Genomic DNA, 7,531 nt, shown 5'->3' on the forward strand with positions numbered 1-7,531 from the left:
GGGCGGAGGCCCCCCCTGCGCCCCCCCCCCCCAGTGGAGGTGTGTGTGGACTGGAGCCCAGCTGCCTGCAGCCTTCTCTTGGGTGCTTGTTCATGATGACTCCTTATGTCCCTGTCCCCTTCTAGCTTCTGTATATACACCTTTGTCCCACCCCATTTCCAGGCTTAGGTTCCAAAGGACAAAGGGACCAAAATGGGGACTGACCAAAAAGAAATCCTCCCCACCTGGGGCCACAGTCTCCAGTCTCCAGGGACTGGGTGTCTTGGGCAGGCACTGGGGAGAGGTGCTCGGTGGTTCTGTCCCTACAGAGGCAGTGGGAAACATCAAACATGGTGTTTAGAGCTTGGCTTGGGAGTCCATCAGCCCTGGGTTCAGATCAGATCTCCACTCAACTGCTTACTAGTTGTGCAACTCCAGAATTGCAAGTCTCTTACCCTCTCTAAGCCTCAGTTTTCTCATCTGTAAAGTGGGGGCAATGAGAGCCCTCATTAACCGAGACAAACATGTAACGTACCTGGCCTGGGGCTTCCTAAATAGTCTGATCTCGGTAAACCGGGGCTGCTATCCCTGGCAAACGTGCCATAACCCAGAGCACTGCATGAGGCAAACGGTTCCCGTTCTCCGAGTCTCGGACTGGACGACTGAGGGCTGGGGATAGTCTGGAATGTCAGATCTGGGACGAGTTCACAGTCCTCTGCTGGGGGTCAGGGAGGCTGTGAGGAGAGGGGATTGCCTGGGACCCCTCCCCCACCCCCCACATTCAGGGAGGGAGATCTGGCCACCCCTCAGCTATCAGACCAGCAGAAGAGAAGGCCTGGGGCTGCTCTGCACATGTCGCCGCTCTCCTTAGCCATAGCCCCCTTTGGGCCCCACAATCCACTCTCCACGTCCAGGCCCGCATGGTGGCCCCTGGAGCTGAGGCCCTTAGGAGGCAGGAGGGGGCAGAGCCACATCTGGGAGAAGCCATGTCGAGTGCCTCCCATTCTCACAGTGCGGTGGTTACTGAGAAAGCTTCCGCTGCTCGGCTTAAGCACTACGAGGAGCAGCAGGCCGGGTGCAACCGAAGTGGGCGCCGGGCGCCTTCCTGAGGCTGAGACTAGGAGGGTGGGAGCTTCGGGGGAGCTGCCTGAGGCCGGTGGCCCTTCAGGCTCCCACCCACCAGAACGGGCTCTGGTCAGGGCCACTGCCCTTGAGAGAAGCCTCTGCAGGAGAGGGCGGGGAGCCTTGGGAAGCTCGGGGGGAAGGGCAACACTGGCCAGGTGGGCCGGGCAAGGATGGGGCGCATCTCAGTGCTCACCACGGACAGGGTGAGGGCCTATTCGGTCCTTCCCAGCCTGTTTCCCACTGGCCCCACCGGCCACTTTTCTGACTCACCAGCCCTTCTGGCCCAGCTGGCTTGAGGTGGAACCTGTGAGATGTTTCCAGGCAAGGCTGCGGGCATGGGAGGAGGAGATGGGGTGCAGAGAGAACAAACCCGCTCCAGGAGTGTTACTACAGGGAATGACAGGCCTCTCTCAACTGAACTAATTTCTGCCCAACCGCAGCCTGCTCCTCCCCGTGGGGAGCTCACAGCGCCTCCACCGGCCGCCTCTGCCTCTCGCTCGTCTGCGTGCTTGACAAGCTCGGCTGGGAATCGGCCTCCTTTCTCAGCAGCCCATAAAAGCCTACTCGGCTCAGCTCTCCCTAGGGAGGGGCCCGGGGCTACATGCTGCCGGCCCATTAGGACAGGGCAGAGCCAGAGAGGGGCCCGGCGCCTGGAGTCAGGGCCCGCCCTCCAACGTGAGGATCTGCTGGGACGACAGGGCTGGGAGGCTTTCACTCAGGAGACACTGCTGATAGCAAGGTCTTCCAGGCCCGCCGTGGAAGGTCGGGGAGCTGTTCTGGCCGGGGGCCCAGGAGGTGGGGAAGTGAGGAGAGGGCTGGGAGCAACCTGGACACGGGTCTCAGGAGGGAGGCGCCCTTTGAGGGGCCGAGAAGAGCGGGATTTCCATTCCCTACTCCTGCCGAGGACCAGTCCCAGTGCCGCCTGCCTGGCATTTCTGGTTTAGTGGAGTGGGCTCTGTCAGGACGTTCATGTGACCACCGGCTGGCCGAGGGGCCAAAAGATACTGCTGGGAGCACCCTGTATACAAAACCAGGCCGGGGGGTGGGTGGCCAGGGAGCCAGCCCTGCAGATGTTACTAAGTGAAACCTGATGTGGCGACATGAGAATCTGCAGAACGTCTTACAAACAGCCTTCCCTGGGATGTTTTGGATTGAACTTTGCGGCTATGACGTGAAGGAGCCTCACATGTCAGGATAAAAATAGCTCTGGCCTCAATACACAACGCGAGTTACAGTTCAACAAAACCAGATGCGAAAACACCAGGCGCCCAGCCCGGGCCCAGAAGGGTCCCTGCTCCGCTAGCCCTCCCAGCTACCTCCCCCGAGGGCTGGGGCCGTGTGCCTGGCCAGCACCTCCAGTGGGCATCTGGCTCCGCTGCCCTGAGAGGAGGTGGCGCAGATGCAGGTCCTGTGGCTGACTGGCAGGGCACTCTTGAGGATGTGACACCTTCCCTGGGCCGGTAGCTATCTGTGAACCTCGCGGGGGTTAGGAGCATAACACCGTGCCTGGCACAGGAAGTGCTCCGAGGAGCGGGCTGCGTGACTGGGAGGCTGGTATGGGACCGAGGGGGACGAGCAGGGAAGGGAGAGCCTACATACAGAACATGGGCCGGGAGACAGGGAGGCCCCGGCCACTCGGGAAGCAGGGTCTCAGCGGGTGTGTAGTCCACCGAGTCAGAGGGCCCAAACCCTATGGCTGTGTGGACAAAACGGTGGTTGAGATGTTGCAGCAACGGCACCCTCGGGACCCAATCCAAAAGGCAGAAACTTTCTTTTCTGTGGAAAAGCCAGGGAGTTCTCTGCCCTGGGCAGTCACCCAAATCCAGGAGGCTTTCCAGTTGCCTGGTTCAGAGCAAGAGATAAGCTGATGGGCCAGGGCAGGGCATGGGAGGACCTTCCAGCTGATGTGGCGGTGGAGAGGGGCCGCGCTGCCCCTGCTGGGAGAGCAGGGGCTGGGGCCAAGGGGGCGCTGGAGAGACCAGGAAGGGGCCTGGGTTGAAGGGGGCCAGGTTCTCCATCTGGGGACAAGTGAAGGCCTGGGCAGATGTGCTAGGGGAGCCTCAGACCCGACAATGGGGACTGGGTGATTGGTCCTGGTACCTGCTCCTCCTGTCAATTTAAGAAACTCTGAAAGAGGGGTGCTGACCCTTACTGGGCGCCTGACGCTGGGGGGTCAGAGGTGAGTACAGCAGGCCCCTGCAGTATGAGCTGGTGTTTCTCAAACTGAGGAGCACACAAGTCACTCAGCAATCCTGATAGAATGCGATTCTGACTCCAGGGTGGGCCTCAGTGTCTGCATTTCTGATGAGCTCTAGGCAATGCTGAGGCTGCCATAACCTGCACTTTCAGGGGGTCTAAGAGGTCACGGCCAGGGGGGAAACAGATGCGAACCCCACAGTGTGACTGGTGGAAGGAACAAAGTGCGAGAAAGGAGTCTGGCCTGGGATATCCTGGAAAGCTGCATGGAAGAGAAGCCATCTGAGCTGGCCTGGAGCACGCGTAAGCTCTTGTAATACAGAAGGATGGAAGCAAAGGCAGCACTTTACACATACAGGGCATTTATCTTACCCCCCTCCATGCAAGCGCTCACAAAGCCCCCCAGGGGTCCATCACCCGATTTACACAGGAAGGAGAGGTGGCACCAAGGCAGGACACTTGCCCAAGGTCACAAGACAGTCAGGGCAGAGCTGGGTTGTGAACCTAGATCTTTTCGACCCCAGCACCCGTGTGCTTTTACACTGCCCAAAAAGGGTGTGTGGGCTGGGAAATGGTCTGGTGTGGCCGGAGTAAGTAGAGGGCAGGCCAGAGGGGAGGCAGCAGAAGGGCAGGAAATGAGGTGCTGAGGTGGCTTAAGGCTGGAATGGGGCCCCTGAAGTTGCTGTGAAGAGGAGGGATACCCCCCAAAACTGCCAGGCTGAGGCCACAGCCCAGCATGCAGAGGAGGAAGCTGGACCACCGATTCCACCACCACTGCTGGACAGGGTGGGGTTCACGTGTGTTGCCATCTTCTGAGTGTGAAGGTGAAGAGAGCAGGCTCTCAGGCCAGGCTCCTGGGCCAGCACCACCGCTGCCATGATCCCCCAGCCCAGGTGGGAATGACAGCAGTGCCCTCCTCAGAGATGGCATAAGGGTCAAGGGCTGATCCACGGGGAGGGTTCAGTGAGCTGACGTGAGAAGTGCTGAGAACGGTGCCCAGTCCTAAACAAGAGCTCAGCATATTACAGTCACCACTATTATTGGCAAAACTACCAGGGATGGCTTCCCGGGTTTCTTCTAGAATTTATTTCTGCACTTGGTCATGCCAGGCCGGGCTATAAGCAACAAAACTGAATCAGAACGTTCATTTTTGCCCGTGTGTTTAGAGCTGGGACCAGAGAGCCCTGCAGGGCACATTGACACGAGCTGCTTTATCCCAAGAATGGGCCCCGTGGCCAGAAGGGAAGGTCATGAAGACTGGGTTTTGGGGGCAAACGTCAGTCCTGGGGTGACTTTTGGTCCCAGATCACCACACTGCTGTGGTGCGGGGCCCGGGGGCCTGTCTCTCGTGCAGCAGGATGTCCAGGCCCGTCTCCAATGACGGACTCAGCCCAGAGCCTGCCTGCTCCTGCTGGGCCTGCCCACTGCAGGCCTGCTCCAGAGGGCTCACCATCCCCTCTCCCCAGAGCCTGGCAGGGCCCCAGCCATGTGGAGCCTCACAGAGAAGGCACAAAAGTTGCCAATTCACAGGGGACCCAACCGGTTGTTTTCGTGTCATATCACCAAAACACAAGTTAGGGAGACAGGGAGCCCTCCACAGGCTTCCCTCGGGGCCGCCCACCCAGGCAGCTCCCCTCTTGACTGCCCCAGAGGTGGTGGCCCTCTCCCCAGCCCTGGGGCTCTGCCAAGGTCAGGAGTGAAGGGGGGCAGGCCGGGGTGGGGTGGGGTCGGGGGAGGGAGACCACTGCCTCTGCCTCTGCTGCTCTGTGCTGGAGCCAGAGATGTTCATGCTAGGCCAGGCGAGAGCAAAATCCCCTGTGGACAACTATGCCTGTGGCCCTGGGGACCATTCCTGTGGCGCTTTTAGGCCAGCATAGCAACTATCCAGGCGTGTAATGGGCTGGCTTCCCTACCGCTCCTGATGCGTTCAATCTGCACCCTCCGAGTTTACAGACCCGACAGGAAGGCAGGGCCATTTAGCTCCCTACAAACACCACCGGTTTCCTCTTTGCCTGGCTCCCAGCCTCCCTGGCTTTCCAAAGTGCCTTTACAGGGACGGGAGGGTGGGGTGGCAGTAAGGTGGCAAACGACCTTAAAGGGACACTGCTCTGCACTCCGCAAGTTCTCAGAGCTGTGCCCTGGAGAGCAGAGGAAGGCAGCGACCAAACAGGAAGAGGGGCTGGCCTTGCAGCCTCTGTGCACAGCCAGATGGAAGCGGACAGAACAACCCCCTCGCACGCCTGAGAAGCATGGGAGAAAGAGCGGCCGCAGGGAATGAGTGCGCACTTCCTGCGTGCTTTCTGACTCACACAGGCACCCCTACCATCCTAACAGCTCTGGGGCCTTTAGGGCCTGGCGTGTGCCCTCCCCAAGGTGGCTGAGGTGGCAGAGGGGACAGGGTACAGCTCTGGCTTCCCATGCTCTTCTATTACTGCCTTGAGCTTGACCTTTTAAAACCACGGACCCGTCGGACAGATCTGGGGTCAACTATGGACAGCACGCATGTGTGGTTCCCACACTCGCTGCAGGGCACACATAGGTCTCGGGCTAAGAGCTCGGGGCCCATGGCGCTGTGTATCCTTGAAGTAGGGAAGCATTACTAGCTTCAGGCACTTCCTTGGTGCTCTTTCCAGGATGGAATTTCTTCCCATCTGGCATACTCAGCTGTTTTCTATGAATTCAGGGTGAGGCCCTGGCTGATGTGAGCCGGTCTGACAGCCTTGTGAGCTGGGGCAAATCTTCACCACCTTGGCCTCCCTAGCGGCCCACCTGTCTTGACAGGGCCAGGAGCTGGGGTTCAACCTCTTTGCCCTCCAAGTCCCTTTCAGCCCCTGCTCCCAAGCAGTGGAGGGCTTGCTGCCGGAACTCCCTGGACCAGGCCCTCTCCAACACAGACCTGAGCTGTTCATGGCTGTTTTCTGGCCCATCCCTCCACTAGCCAGTAAGCGTTTCACAGTCATCGGCTTCTCTGTGCCCGGGAGGAAGAGAAAAGATACCTTACAGATGGAGGGACAGATCACAGACAGTCCCGGGAGAACAAGGTGTCCCCTGCCCGAGGCTATGCTGCCTCAGCTTCTCCCCCTGAGGATGCGTGCTAACTGCTTCCTGGGCAGGGAGATCTGGGGGCCTGGCTGCACCGGCGGGAACCCCTCCCTCAGCTGCTGCTCTTCCCCCTTGTCCCACCCCTGCGGCAAGGCTTGGCCTCACACTCAACCTCTGGCACACCTGCCGCCCATCCAGAGACTTCAGGCTGACACCCAAGTGCTGACTTGGGGACACAGGATGGAGAATGGACTCCTGAGCTGTGGGACAAAGGGTAGGAACCTCCTCCCGAGGGGTCTCCTGGTCAGGACGTGGGAGCCTCCCGGCCGTGGCCTCTGACTGCCCAGAGGAAACGGCTCACAGGCAGGGAAACCACCATGTCCTGTGAAACGAGAGAAGGAAGCTGGGCTGCCGCTAGAGCCCCTTACTCCTTCCTTGCTTCAGTCAGAAACAGCTGGAAACTTGGGACCAGCTGCAGGCCCAAGAATGTGCACAGTGGTGGTAGCCTGAAGCCTGGGGTCCTATGTGACACCCCACTGCAGGGGCTTCAATTCAAGTGTCATCAGGCAGATGTCTTCAATGCATAGGCGTTCTGTGATTGAATGGCAGCCCTGGGGTCACCTCCAATTCCACCGAGCAGGTGTCCTCAGGGCCGAGTACCGGGACACCTTCTGGGACCAGTGTGGTGGGGCTGCAGGAGGGAAGCTGCCACTGAAAGGCCCCAGATCTATTTGACTCTTGGCTTCTGCATCAAAGGAGGTCTAGGACCTTGTATCTGGATGTCAAGAGCTGCTCAGGGGACAAAGAGACACCCCAGGCAAATGCCCAAGATTCGCTGGGTACTTTCCTTCCAAGTCGCATCCCTGGGCATTTTCCAGGATTGTGTCACTGGAGGGAAGAGGTGTCTGCCTGGGAGGGAGAACCTGGGAGTCACACAGGCCCAGGGAGAAGAGCCACCTGCTGCCTGGAAGGACGCTGAGGGGTGAGCTCCAGGAGTGCCACGGCCACCTTCACGTTGAAGAACTGCCGGGGAACATCCTGTCTGAGTTATCTGCTCTCCGGCCTGGGCTGCCTGCCATGTTATTTTTAGCTTCTCGATGAGGAAGGAAGCGGCTGCCTCGTCTTCCACCTGTGACACCCAAGACTCCGAAGCCCCTTGATTCCTGACTGGGAGACGACACCCCAGGGA

General features: G+C 59.5%; 1 protein-coding gene across 1 annotated transcript in view; it reads right to left on the bottom strand.

Moving 5' to 3' along the window:
* VAC14 (VAC14 component of PIKFYVE complex) overlaps positions 1-7,531 on the bottom strand; it is a 101,728-nt gene that overhangs the window by 41,159 nt on the left and 53,038 nt on the right. The gene's annotated exons all lie outside the window — the stretch shown is intronic.

The sequence above is a fragment of the Lipotes vexillifer genome, unplaced genomic scaffold (genome assembly GCF_000442215.2).
Source record: "Lipotes vexillifer unplaced genomic scaffold, Lipotes_vexillifer_v1.1 scaffold70, whole genome shotgun sequence".
Classification (NCBI taxonomy): domain Eukaryota; kingdom Metazoa; phylum Chordata; class Mammalia; order Artiodactyla; family Lipotidae; genus Lipotes; species Lipotes vexillifer.